The 14,724-nt window shown below is 34.8% G+C and overlaps 2 protein-coding genes across 3 annotated transcripts in view; both read left to right on the top strand.

The window, feature by feature from the left end:
* Nucleotides 1–14,724, top strand: part of LOC139969043 (synaptotagmin-15-like) — a 121,773-nt gene that overhangs the window by 8,597 nt on the left and 98,452 nt on the right. The gene's annotated exons all lie outside the window — the stretch shown is intronic.
* Nucleotides 1–14,724, top strand: part of LOC139969276 (uncharacterized) — a gene marked incomplete at its 3' end in the record, with an annotated part of 33,580 nt that overhangs the window by 16,269 nt on the left and 2,587 nt on the right. The gene's annotated exons all lie outside the window — the stretch shown is intronic.

Genomic DNA, 14,724 nt, shown 5'->3' with positions numbered 1-14,724 from the left:
AACTTTAAGATGAGATCTGCAACTGCATGGATTACCCACATTTACACCTATATAGTTTGTAACATATCTGTCGTTGTTACATATTAGGATATATTCCTTACTTGTATATTGTTCTATATATAGTTGTATATTGTTGTTTGTAATGTTTGAGAGCATCCTAAAAGCCACTGCAATGTCAATTACACTAATATCCATTTTCTATGTATAAGGCTATATATGCAAGTGTGAACCGAACATTATTAAGTATTAACATTTAAATCTGAAGAAAACTCAACACCCCCCCCCCCCCCTCCACACATACCCACATACTCACAAACCTTGATCCAACTCAGCCACAGACCATTTTCTTCCTCGTTTCTTTCCTTTTTGTTATAAATTTGTAAAAACTTATACAATAAATTATTTGTCTAATGGTAACAAGGTAAATTATCCGGAGACTCTAATCTTTACTTTACACATGATCGAACAAGGTACAACAAAAAATAAATAAAAAGGTTGTAGACTTGAGATATCTAGGGACGTCTATAAAATTTATCAAAGCCTTGGGAGATTGTTGATGAGAATCTTAATTGCATGATTATTAAATATAGATGAATACTCGTAAAACCTAGTGGAATAAATCACACGAAGTACTGTATATAGGTACTGAGATGGAGGGCAATGCCAGCAATATGGCTTCATTTCTACATCAGTTATTATATCAGTAAATATAGAGTTAAACGTTTTAAATAACATCATTTGAGTTGATGTTGGTCAATATTACGACAAGGCACGACTTTCACATCCTATGATCGAAGCAGATTGTCAATTAAAATAAGTCTAGTCAAGGTGTGTTTGAAATAATGACAAAATAAGGTTTAGCATATCGTATGGAAGTTTCTATTAGTACAGCTCTTTTACATGCATGCGATTCACACCAATAAGAAGCAATTTCATGTTTCTTATCGTGGTAAATATTTATTGGAATAACGTCACGAGGTACAAGTCTATAGAAACAACAGAAACCCTTTGAGTTATAATAACTTGTTGTGAAGAAAGAAGTGATTTATATAAATGTTGTACCTTTTGAATATTTCTTTGAAATGATCCATCACATCAAATCAGAAGTCTTTTATTTAGTTCCAATATCAACAACAGTTGTTCAAATGCCCTTAAAGACAGTCATAAAGCATATAACATTTGTAACCACCAATCATTAATAATGAATCACTTTTGAAATATATATATATAAATAACACAGATAAATAAAGGTAAAAGAGGAAATTTGGTCTAATGTAATGTAAAAGTTTTCAACTTTGAAGAAAAGTTAAGTAGTCGTGGATCTATATCAGTTATATATATACTTTAAGGTTTCCTGCGAATTCTCGGTTTGAGCAATAACATTGGAGACAATATGGTAATTTGATGACAAAGGGCTGAATTTAGTATGAGGCTACCTAAGGCAACGATCAAATCTTGATGTATTCTTCAGCTTATAAAATTAATAGCGACATTGAATTTATTTAAAAATAACTCATTTTCTTGTCACTTTGCATTGTGTTCATCATATGCCTTCGTTACATATTTGTCAGCAGAAACATCACTCTTTAATCAAAAAAGTTCTGCAATGCTACTACTATGGATTTCCCAATGGAACCTACAAACCTAAAACATCAAAACAGAAAACCTCTCCGTCCCAATTGAGGTAGTCATCTTGTGCTTCTTTTCAAACTTGGGTCAAGTCATTATGTTTGCATTTAAGGCGCCGTGTTGTAAGTAATTAATCATTTGGCAAAAAAGGGAAAGCCTACACTGTAGTGTTGTTTATGCAGCTGGATCTTTGCAAAAGCGATTATCTGTTGCGGACCTTCGAAGACGATATTAAATTAAGAAAGCCAAGACGTGACGAACGACGGAAATTTATCTTGAATGTGTAAACAAGCCAAACAGGAAGCAATGATCTGAAAGCACTTAGTATCTTGATGAGCTACTTATCGTTAAGAATTTCAAAGGGCATATGTACTTCATCCATTACGTACGTTGTTGAGATATATCATTATATATATATATATATATATATATATATATAGATTTACTATTCTTTCTGAGGTTGGTTATGTTACGTAATTTTAGACAGACACAAAGACACGGATAAATGTTTGCTGTATATTGACAGATTTGTGAGTCGTGTGTTTACAGTCTTTCATAAACAGCACAATCACAGCATCCCATTCCGTCATGCAAAGCTGGTGGTAAATGACATCAATCTAAGCTCATGCTTCTGCAAAGCACAATTCCTCTGTAGAAAATCAACTCGTATTGCTCAGGAAACATGGATATTTTAAACATCGCACGCCATACTTGTGTATATTTGTATGTCAAACGAGAGAATGGTAGACCTTTAACTGCATGTATGAGTTCTTCCGGTGTTTACATTTCTCTTTATGACCTTCCCATTGATAAGAAACTGTCATAAAGAGGAAACGTGTAATGAATTGCACATGATTCGCCCGTTCGTACAGACTTAATAGGACAAACGTCGCATTTGCATGTGATTTTTCCTTATTTATCAAGCAATGTAAACATCGTAATTCTCCATTACGCCATTCTGACCTCTTTGGAAATGCAGGTATTATTGTAGGTTGTAATATAAAAGTGAGTCATGAGTTTTGTATCTTGTATTAAAAGCAGGACTTTTTTATTTGTATTTTGGAGTATTTTATATTCCATTAACATGTCTTTTAAACAACCATATCAAGCAAACACAGCTCTTTCAGCATGATAAGACGAAGATAGTGACTGGACATGGCACTTGTTGTAAGAGTTAATAATGTTTTACGTGTTTGTAATAACTTGCTCCTTGTTGATCATAGCTCAAATCTGGCAGTATAAGTTTATGCTAAAGCTACATTGACGCCCGTAGTCATACTTAGTTTAGTGATAGTACAGGCCTACATCACTGATCGTAAATAAACTAATTTCAGGGGCTCTATCTAATAATCAAAGAGAAATGTACTTATATATAAATGGATCTTTCATAACAATACATTTCCTGTTAGTCGAACAATTCTCTAAGATTAAAAAGATAAATAGAAATTTGGTTTGCTGTTGTTGCCTACTCTGTTGACTCAAAATTGTCACGGGTGTCAAAAAAACATTTTCGTCATGTTCTCAAAGCCTCAAAAGTGTACTGCCTAAGAGGCTTGGTTAAGGCCCTGCCGTTTTCTGGTAGAATGTAGTAACGATTTTATGGTAGCCTTCAGAAACAAACTTGTAGGCTATATTTTAGTTCTTTCTGAACTACAGTTACATTAACAATAATCTTTAAACTTAACACCTTTCACAATTATTTGTTATCAACCATATAGATCAATTTATGTCTACCCTTGAAAACTAGATTCAAATTTGTAATTAAATCTCCTTCGAGCGGAACTTCTACAGCTCATTAATACATTGATGAAAATGTTCACCTTATTCAGGTTGCCGCTATAAGATAACCTACTGATGATAGTTCCGGCTTCATGTGAAGATGCTTTATGAGTTGACGGATTATATTCATTAACGTATAGGTACTTGATAAAGTCAACAGTGAATGTGTTCAAGGCGGGATTTGATATTCTGCCAATGTCACAGAAAGATAAATATATTGAACGTAGACAACATACTGGAAAAATCAATTCTAGCCATGGATAAGTGTCCATGAGCAAAGTAATTATGTTCTAAGGTTACATACAACCGATTGCAATTAAGATAATGAAGAATTTGCTAAGAGTGTTTCTTACCATCGGAGCAGTCAAACAAGGTGATCCTGAATGGCTAAATGTTTCATTTAAAACAGTGTTTTTAAAGGTTAAGTTTCTTAAATTATGCTTTCTTTGTTTAATAATTGACATACATTTGTGCTTTATATTTGAAAACATCAAATATTCCTTAACACGTTGATAACGATTTCATAAAACAAACAAGAACAAAATTACATTAATTGCAAATATGTACAATATAACTCGAGAGAAGCTTAGTTTTGTGTATCAATTGAATGCCTTAATAGTTATGTTGCAATGAACAATCCTAATACGCAACGGTTATGTGCCCCCCCCCCCATGCAACCACCCACCCAGCCCTCCCTCTTTCACACTCCGCCTTTCCCGTTCCCCACCTTCTTCCCGCATTGCATCTTTGGCAACAACAAAATAATTATGAAGGAGCTAAAGTAATGTCATGCACCATTATCAGAATGATATATAACAGACGGAATGCAGAAATATGAATGTTGTGATGAATGTATGAATATAAAGAATGAATTCGGGATTGTTTGCATATACCCTGTGACGTCAGGCGCTTTCTAAATTTAGAAAGCATTTGATTTCAAATTGCTAGTAATATATATGTTTTGCAAAATGCTACGTACACCGTTAGCATTTCGTTCGAGGGCGTAAACCGGAGATATAAACATATCAAGTTGCACTGAAATGGATTTCCGGTGGATGTAATATTTCTTCCGCTCCAGCCCTAGAGCCCGTAAATTTGATTGGTTTAATCCGCTATGATGACTGGCTCCAAAGTTAAAGGCGGATAATAAAATGCCACGTGGAGATATGTGGTATATATTCAGACGAAGATAGTCGCACATGAATTAAGGATATATTTAGACATGTGAATTCAAGCTTCAGTTTGAAACCAAGGCCTAACTGCAATGATAAATGTATTTATACAATACCCTTACAGCCTAGATTATCATTTGAAAATAGTCGTTATGTGATACGGTGGTTCAATTTAAATAATTCATCATCATATTTTGCATACCTTCTCGCCTTTGCGATGGTTTGAATGTTAACACCCGAGGGCGAAATCAAATGGGCGTAGTGTAGAGAGGAGGTGAAATTACTACGTAAACTTTTACCCCACCTTTTTAATAGTATAAGCACACGAGATTAGCATAGAGTTATACTGTATTAAAAAATGTTCCCATCGAGTTAATGAAATGCTTTTAAGTATCATGTGTTCATATCTCTCCCTTAGAGTGCGTGCACGCAGTGTAACCTATAATTAATTTTATTGCGCATTATAACTTGCCCTACGTGTAACTTTATTAGAACACGTGTTAAAATTATGTTAGCGTTTTTGAGTGGTGCTTCCGAAAAATATGTTATGCGTTCCACATAAACTGGTGGAACAATTCAATTAGCCGACAAAGTATACTTCATTAAAGTTTCTTCATAATTGCCCCGTCATTCCAAATCCTTTATTTCAAAACTTCACCTTTCGAACGATGTACTATTTTTGTCTCTATGGTCAAAATATTTACCTCATCACTAAAAACAACAACATACGGGCGAGGTCCAAAGAAAAAAATACTGAAACGATTGTAATTCTAGAAAATATCCTCATATTATTATTATTATTATATTCAAGCTAGACAGCTGTTTAGTGTCTAAGAAGAGATTCCGATTTCGTGTAATAGAATCAAAATAATTTATTATTTCACACAAACTAATTAAAATAAAAGTGTCTGACTTCATATATGCCACGTGCTTTAAATTGTATCGATAAGTTTAATCAGCCGACCGAGAAAGATAACTGCAGTGAGGAATAATTCACATCTTTCTAAGATGTAAGGCATACTGGTCACTTGGGTTAAGGGCCACTCAATCCAGTTGCTGCTATTTATAAAGATTATTAGCAGCACAAAACGGACTAGAAAGCTGTAAACAAATAATGAAACCGCTGGTATTGCATAATATTCTTCTATTTTTTTCATTCCTTATTCAAACCATCTTTGCGTATAGTTTGTACATCTAAGTATAGTATGGTCAAACTTGCAAGAACAAAAGTAAAAATAACATAACCTAAATAACAAGCAAGAATTCGAATGAAAAACATTAGTCGAATAAGAACAAACAAGAACTTACTGCTGATTTTTAATTACTCATAACTTATATAAGACCTTCTACATGTACATTATACGGGAAATTGTAGTTTTCACTCGTTGTTTTTTTCTTGTTTTTTTGTAATATGTGCAAATAAGGTAGATATTCTGAGCAGGGAACGATTGAAACTGGAGACGTATGTTTCCCCTCAAAAATATTCTTAGAAATAAAAAAAGAATATTGAAAGAGAGGTGTTCTGAGAATTGAAGTTAATACATGCAATTGTATAACTGTGGTATCTGGTTCTAGTCAGTGAAAGTAAAGTCCACGCAGGGAACGTAATCAGGGACGTGCTCAGGATTTTAAATGTGTGTGTACCCGATTGTTTTTAGATGTGTCAGATTCGAAAGAAATTTTCATAAAGGAGGGGTGTATCACTTGGGTCGTTGAAGGAGACTTCTATATATGGGTGTCTTTGACCGGAAGAATTTGTCAACTGGTGCATTTGAGGCATAATCATATGATATGTTAGGTCTATAATTAACTCTAAACGCAAGATTGTCCAAGAAACTAACATTTATATTTTGTGTGAGGTTGATAAAGGAGGTTTATAAACCCGTATCAGTGGTCTGATTCTTCCCCGATTGAATGTATAAAGTCCCCGACTGAACCATTGCTTCCCCCATGGGCGTCAGCAGGTTTCAGAAAGTGAGGGGGACACTATACTATCTAAGCGGAGCGCCACCATTGGTTGGCGCGTAGCGTACCAGAAACTTTTGGGTACATAAGACCCCCTAGATCGCAGGAGACGGCCTTCCTGAGTCGTTTTTAGTTTCATCAGAACCTGATCTGTGAGGAGAAATTTTGTCTCACAAAACTAAATTCCGACAGAAAGTACTGGTAGAAAGATGCCGTTCTGACACCAAGGGAGACGAATTACACAGCGTCCATCTCAAACGAAATATTTTCGGTAGTTTGGTATCATATAATACCCTGCATACAGGCAGAATACTGTCTGTAGGGCCTAAAATATATGATATTACCTTCCTGGTGGGGTCTTCGACTTGTTTTCAAGTTGAAATGCGTCGTTTTCTCTGATTCACAGTGTAGGGCAAGGGGAATTCCATTTCTGGCGAGAAGGGGTGCTTCCACAAAACACTCTAAAACATCGTTCAAACATCGCACAAACTTTTATCAGAGGTCTCGGACGAAGCGGGGAGGGTGAATATCAGAGGAAGGGGGATAAAGGGCCAAGCACTGTTCTAATTTCCAGTGCAATTTATTGATAATGATTCTTAAGTTAGATTCTACTTGAATCAGCTCAGCAATTGTGATAGAAAATCGCGCATATGCATGTGATTTTTTTAATAACTGCTCTGAAACGTGGGGGGGACAAATGATATGATATCCCCTCCACTTTTGAAAGTGGGGGGGGGACATGTCCCCCCGTCCCCCACCTGTTGACGCCCATGGCTTCCCCTCACCCCCCCCCCCTCTCGCACTGAAGAAAGCAGACCAACTGCATTTGCACTTTCAAGTATCAAATATTCCGAGAGGAACAACCTCCTTGTTTCTTTAAGAATATCTATGTTCACACACCACATATAAGAAGTGTGGACAATAAAATATAGATTAAAACAACGCATCGACACATTACTGCCACATATAAGAAGTGTGGACAATAAAACATAGATTCAAACCACCCATCGACACATTACTGCAACATATAAGAAGTGTGGACAATAAAACATAGATTCAAACCACCCATCGACACATTACTGCCACATATAATAAGTGTGGACAATAAAACATAGATTCAAACCACCCATCGACACATTACTGCCACATATAAGAAGTGTGGACAATAAAACATAGATTCAAACCACCCATCGACACATTACTGCCACATATAAGAAGTGTGGACAATAAAACATAGATTCAAACCACCCATCGACACATTACTGCCACATATAATAAGTGTGGACAATAAAACATAGATTCAAACCACCCATCGACACATTACTGCCACATATAAGTAGTGTGGACAATAAAACATAGATTCAAACCACCCATCGACACATTACTGCCACATATAAGAAGTGTGGACAATAAAGCATAGATTCAAACCACCCATCGACACATTACTGCAACATATAATAAGTGTGGACAATAAAATATAGATTAAAACAACGCATCGACACATTACTGCCACATATAATAAGTGTGGACAATAAAACATAGATTCAAACCACCCATCGACACATTACTGCCACATATAAGAAGTGTGGACAATAAAACATAGATTCAAACCACCCATCGACACATTACTGCCACATATAATAAGTGTGGACAATAAAACATAGATTCAAACCACCCATCGACACATTACTGCCACATATAAGAAGTGTGGACAATAAAACATAGATTCAAACCACCCATCGACACATTACTGCAACATATAATAAGTGTGGACAATAAAACATAGATTCAAACCACCCATCGACACATTACTGCAACATATAATAAGTGTGGACAATAAAACATAGATTCAAACCACCCATCGACACATTACTGCCACATATAATAAGTGTGGACAATAAAACATAGATTCAAACCACCCATCGACACATTACTGCAACATATAATAAGTGTGGACAATAAAACATAGATTCAAACCACCCATCGACACATTACTGCCGATCGAGTTATCTTAGTTGCTTGTAAGTTAACATATAACTTCATAAAAAATATGACTGAACAAAACAAAAATTAAAGATATTTTAATATAAAAATATAGCTTGTTCATGAGACCCAAATATGTTAAGAAATTAAAAGGTTAAGAACATAGCTTTGTAAAGTATTGAAATTTGAGGACCAGTCATATGAGTTCGTTATATGTCCCTTTAATCATATTGTACAAGAAAGCACTTCGTATCAGTCTCATTCAATGAAATGTCAACGACGTCTTTTATATTCCATGGTCTGATGATTGAGCTTGTGCTCAAATTCTGTGACGCGAATCTTAACTAGTTAACACCAAAAAAAGATATATTTAAACTGAAAAAAACGCCTCTCTTCAGTTAGAGGGTACTTTATCGTATGGTATACATATATGTAAGATTTAGTGGATCCAGAATACACTAATGTGCCTTATCTACCAAAGAGGTAGTTTTCATCAATATTGAAATTCATCAACATATTGAATTTTAATTAGTAACACATCCCCCGCCCCCACTTTCTACCTTAATCTTGCTAGATAAGAAAACACCTTTTTTTATAAAGAAGGTGTCTTGCATGCATAATATCAAGCCATTGGAATTTCTACAACTATCTTATTAATTTATAATATAGCTATGATATATTGTAAAAGAAAGTTCTTCGGATCCGTCTCATTGGATGAAATGTCAACGTCTTTGATGTTTCATGGTCTGGTGATTCAGCTTTTGGTAAAGTTGAATGTCTCTGACTCGAGTTCAGATGTGACGTTCCAGATAACAGCTAAAGGTTAAACTAACTAACAAACGAAATAATTAGAGGGTAACATATCGTACGACGTATACATACGTGCAACATTTAGTAGACTTAGAAAGAAACTGCCGTGCGAGTCTTGTACCCAAGTTACAGCTTTTGTCCATTATTATAACACATTGAATTATATTCTGTTAAGGTTTATACCTAAATTGTTACCTCTCATTCGGAATGCTCGTTGAAACAGTTTTGGATTCTGATCAAAGTTTTAATGATTTTACGTTTTTAAATTTGTCTTAAAGCGATATGAGCTTTTAGATGGCGTACTATATATTGACACGTTACACATTGCAATCCTTCACGAAACAACGCCAGCTTATGCTTTTGCTAAATTTTCTAAAGGTCTTGCGGCCTTTTCAGTTATCAACTGAGTGATTCGGAAGTCATTTTCCATCATGACATTTCCCCAGGTTTTGCAATGAATATTTTGATAGACTGTTGGCACGAAAATCAATTGGTTCACAGTATAATGTTCACAGTATAATGCATACACTCTCACACCAAGTCCCTTATATTGCGACTTTATCCACTGCTTCGTGTCTAGTTCAGCATGACGATTCATTTGAATATATTACCGAACTATGTATGTATGTATTTACTGCCTCAAACCAGGGAGTTGTTATAGAATAACTCCCTGCTCAACATTCCAGCAAGATTCTTGTTGTATACACAACGTTAACAGTGATGATATTAGTTTGATAGTTTTAATTTTAAATTAATAGAAACGTTTCTAGAATTACAAAACTCAAACGTATCCTTATGCTTATTGGTTGTTAGGGATTTTGTAAATGAAATTTTTAAAATGTTGTAATATTGAAATGTCTTGGTAATAATTATGATATTCCGAAGACTTGGCCGCTGCGAGACCCTCCCCCCCCCCCCAAGGGATCAGTATAGGAATGTGTGCGTTTAGTCACATGTCTTAGGACGTAACGATTGTGTCTTATACTTACTGTCCTCTGAAGACCGTGAAATGTCATCACTCAGGCTCTCAGCATTCTCCTATACTATGTGATTACCATAACCTACATTTATTATGTAATTATATGCCTAGCTGGTTAAGGTATAGCTTAGTTACAGAGGCAAAGTGATTTAACTTATTAACAACCATTCGTATTTCTGTTATAATCCTCTAGGAATACTGTAGGCAATACCTACACTTTTGGTTATGTAATATATATAACCACCGCCTCCCACCATACACATTCACGTTCACATGTTTATTCCTGGTTTACCCACTGCACACTCTAACATATGTTAATGCTGTTCTCTCCATTCGATTCTACAAAAACAAACAAATATTGTTCTTCCCCATTCCGAACTTGCCCATTTGTCTTATTTTGTTTGTCGTAATAAATCAATACCAGACCAAAGTAGCGTGCATATTTAACTCAATTAAAAGCCTAACGAGTTTTTCGAGTCTTTCAGGCATGTTTATTCTCTTCATTATTAGATATTGTAGTCTTACAAGACAAAAAAGAAGGAAACATAGGTCAATCCAAACTTAAAAACAAAAAGGAAAATTTAATAACGGTGAGTTCCATGCTTGCAGGTATATAATTACGTGTTGTCACATTGTGCGTAGGCTGTACTATGTTTTCTGGTTTGTTTTTTTGCTCAATAAGATTGTATCAGTTATGAGTAAAGTGTGTGCAACAATGTCAATTATTAAAGAACTTCGATGTATTGGTTTCGAGGACATCATTTAAAATATCATTTCTGTCGTTATTGACATGAACAGTTCCAAGAAACATCCTTAAAATTCACAGCAATTTTTCGTACAAATGATCTCCCACTAAGTTGTTCGTTATACTACACCCACGCACTGATGATGTTGTAGGGGTTAATGGCCTCCGCATGCTGTTTATATATATATATATATATATATATATATATATATATATATATATATAGATAGATAGATAGATATAGATATAGATATATATATATACATATATATATATATATCGTATTGGATGCGACCATTCCAAGTGGCGTTAATTCACATCATAAACCTACACTATAAGTGTCATTATTGATGCTTTATCTCAAACTATGGGAGACTACCACAGTGAGGATATTAAGCGATGTTATATAATAATATAATAGATTATTCTAGGTGTTATTAAATAATATAATAGATTATTCTAGTTGTTATTAAATAGTAGATAATTTCATGTGTACGTGAGGAGGTATTTTATTACATTGTAAGGTATCAATCACGTTGTACAATGATGCGTAGCGCGTGGTGATGTGGAGTTGACTACGCGAAGCTTGTCTTGCATTATATTGCATTCCATTTATTCATATCGCATTGTAGTTGTCTTCGGAAAAGTTTACAGACAACAAAATGATCTAAAAATGACATATGAATCACCCTACTTTTGATCAAATCCCCGAGAAACAGAAAACTTCTCTCTTGGATGTATAGTTTGATTTTCTTTTAAATATACTTCAGAAATTATAACAACCTTTTCTTGTTACTTTTGTTTAGCGGAAGATTAGTCACGTAAATCGTGATGGAGACTGACTTGACAACTTTCTACCCTGCATCGGCATAAAATATTTTAGGTCTATAAATAAGCACTATGTTTTAAATTGTTAGTTATATTTTATTTTGAGATATTGTCCTTTCGTTAGACCCCTTCAATTTCTTGAGAACGACTCCTTCTCTGGAGCCTAAGTGTTCTGCCTCGGGAGACTGTTTAAAATGTCTTCAAACGAGGCCTTATACATTTCGCTTGAGCGAAGAACGTGTACAACACGTTTTCCATGTAGATTAAGTCTTGTCCTTATCTTAAATTATCACAGTTTCCTACCGGCGGTTTACTATCTGATTCCAAAAATTATACGTTAAAACATATTAAGGCAACTTCTCAGACTTGTCTTTAATAAATCACATCATTGGTAATATTTAATATTTATGACTGACATGATAATCAAGAAGACCATTGGTCTCAGTAAAACCCATACAGCATAACGATTGATGCCTGTCGTTAACATAAATCAAAACTTATTTCTTGTTTTTGCTCACCCACCTATTCCCCTCCTCTTCTGCACTCACCACATATATACATCATGTCTATACGCACTCAAGTATTTATTTGTTCCAAGCCCCCATTTTTCTAATCTCCTTAATCCCCATTCACTCCCTTGATCTCCACATGAAGCTCTCCAGCAGTTCTTCTTCTCTGTTTATTTGACCTCCTGCAGTACCCCTGTTCTCTTCTCCAGCAGCCCTATGATCATCTTCTTCAGTTCATCCCACTGCTCATTGTTCTCCTATTGACGGTTCATTGTTCCAATTAACTGAATTACTATTCTCCAGTTTTCAGCTTAATCTGTACTTGATGGAGATCCCCCTACAATTAAAATGCCAGGTTCTTTATACATTTTGCCGTTTAAAAATCTTTTCTCGCGAGTGTGGTTGCGAAATAATTGTTTAGTTGATAACTTAAAATACAGTCTATTCAATCCTATAAGAACTAAAATTTCAATCTAAACACACCTGAAGACAAGATCAGTCTAGTAGAAATAGTTGATGACACACGAGTTTCATCACCATGCAGGTATATGCTTTTTATTTTTATTATCTTTCTTTTTCTTTGTCGCACGTATATCAATGACAGACATTGACGGTTTACGATATTAGAAATCATTATTTAATTTTTCAATCTGATGCTAACGTGTGCTACTTTATAAAGCATGATATAGAGCTATAGTAGTCCTCTTAGCATATTGATTTTTAGTAGTTACGTGCAATATTAGTTGTGGTTTTGAGGTCAAAATGGGGTTCTGGTATGTTTGGTTGCGTTCTCGCATGTACAGATATAAAAATCATTAACACGCGGTCATTGATCCCAAGGAACGACTGTATCATATTGTTTTTGGTATACACCTTTTTTAAACACTATTTGTCCGATTTCCGCGGAGTCTTAATTCTAAAGAGTGTCAATTTTTCCGAGTGTGTAAGAAGATGATTCTTTCTTAGAGTTAAATTCACTCTCATCAAACAGGGATCTTTTGTCAATTTCGTTAGTCAGTTTGTTTTCACTATGTAATGCACACATTTGCAAAACTTTATAATCTGTAAATATAGCCCGACGAAATCACACATTCAAAGAGTTTTACTTTGAAAACTCATTTGGCATTAAGATTGTGACATCCTATAAAATTATCATTTTTTGGGGGCAACGGAAATACCATTTCCAGCATATACAGCCACTGAAAAATTCTTTTAAAGGATTTTTGTGACAAAAGTGAAAGAGCCTTTTTTTCAGAGAATACTGTGTGCCCTAAGCCAAAATTAGATTTTAAAAATCGATTGGAAAAATTCGAAACACGTTTTCTCCTAACTCAAACGAAATAACACTATTAACCTCAAAACTGTAACAAACAGTAACGTTCTTCCAATGCTAATAACATCAGCCAATTATGCTGAGACTGTGTGTGACTTAATTAACACTCAGTAGGACACTTCCTATAGCCTCGTCTTTTTTATAAATGAGCAGAAATCTAAATGTTGGCCGCATTGCTACTGCAAGTCAAGCTGTTGACAGAAGTAGCCTGCGAGTTGACCTCGTTTTCTATCTCTATCCACTTTTTATGAATAAGATAAAGCCATTTGACTTATTTGTTCACTACATATTGTTACTGTTTAAAGTAAATATTTGCGCCTTAGCACTTGAGAAACGTTATTAAATTATGTTATGAACGCCATGCTATGTTAATGCGCAGTCGCTATAGTGTGTGTACTTAATGATATTGAAGTGTATGCATTAGTTGGATCGACATTTACGGTGGGTGTGTAATTATAAACGTCATGAACCATGCTAAGCCTTATATTTTGTGACTTTAACGTATTAGGATTCACTTCGCTGTGTATCTTTGTACATTAGCATTGATGTAATCTATACATATTTCGGGAAAGGAAATTTATGTCAAAAACAGAAATAATGCGTACTCTTCCCTATGATCAGCAATGACGTACAATAAATTAAATTATACCACTGACAAGAAATATATATTAAACTATATATCAATCTATCCATCCATTCACCCATATATCATTCATGTGACATAACCTATATTAATTCATTGGAATGGCCTGGGGTGGTCCGCTGTGAACTATAATTAAAGGGACTCACTATACCAGCCTCACCCCCCCCCCACCCCTTCAATCATTGGGAGGTTTAATGTATAAAATAATTTATAGCCGTATAATGTATTACTTTCCTTTCATGTTGATTGCCGATTTTAGGTAAAGTTCTAAGAAGAGTAGGCAAATAGTTTTAAAATCATCGTTTTATTGTTATTCATGAAACAAAATTGAATGGTTTGATATTAAAAT

Source organism: Apostichopus japonicus, chromosome 6, assembly GCF_037975245.1.
Source record: "Apostichopus japonicus isolate 1M-3 chromosome 6, ASM3797524v1, whole genome shotgun sequence".
Taxonomy (NCBI): domain Eukaryota; kingdom Metazoa; phylum Echinodermata; class Holothuroidea; order Aspidochirotida; family Stichopodidae; genus Apostichopus; species Apostichopus japonicus.
The sequence above is the reverse complement of the archived record's forward strand: the minus strand, read 5'-3'. Positions and strand labels throughout refer to the sequence as shown.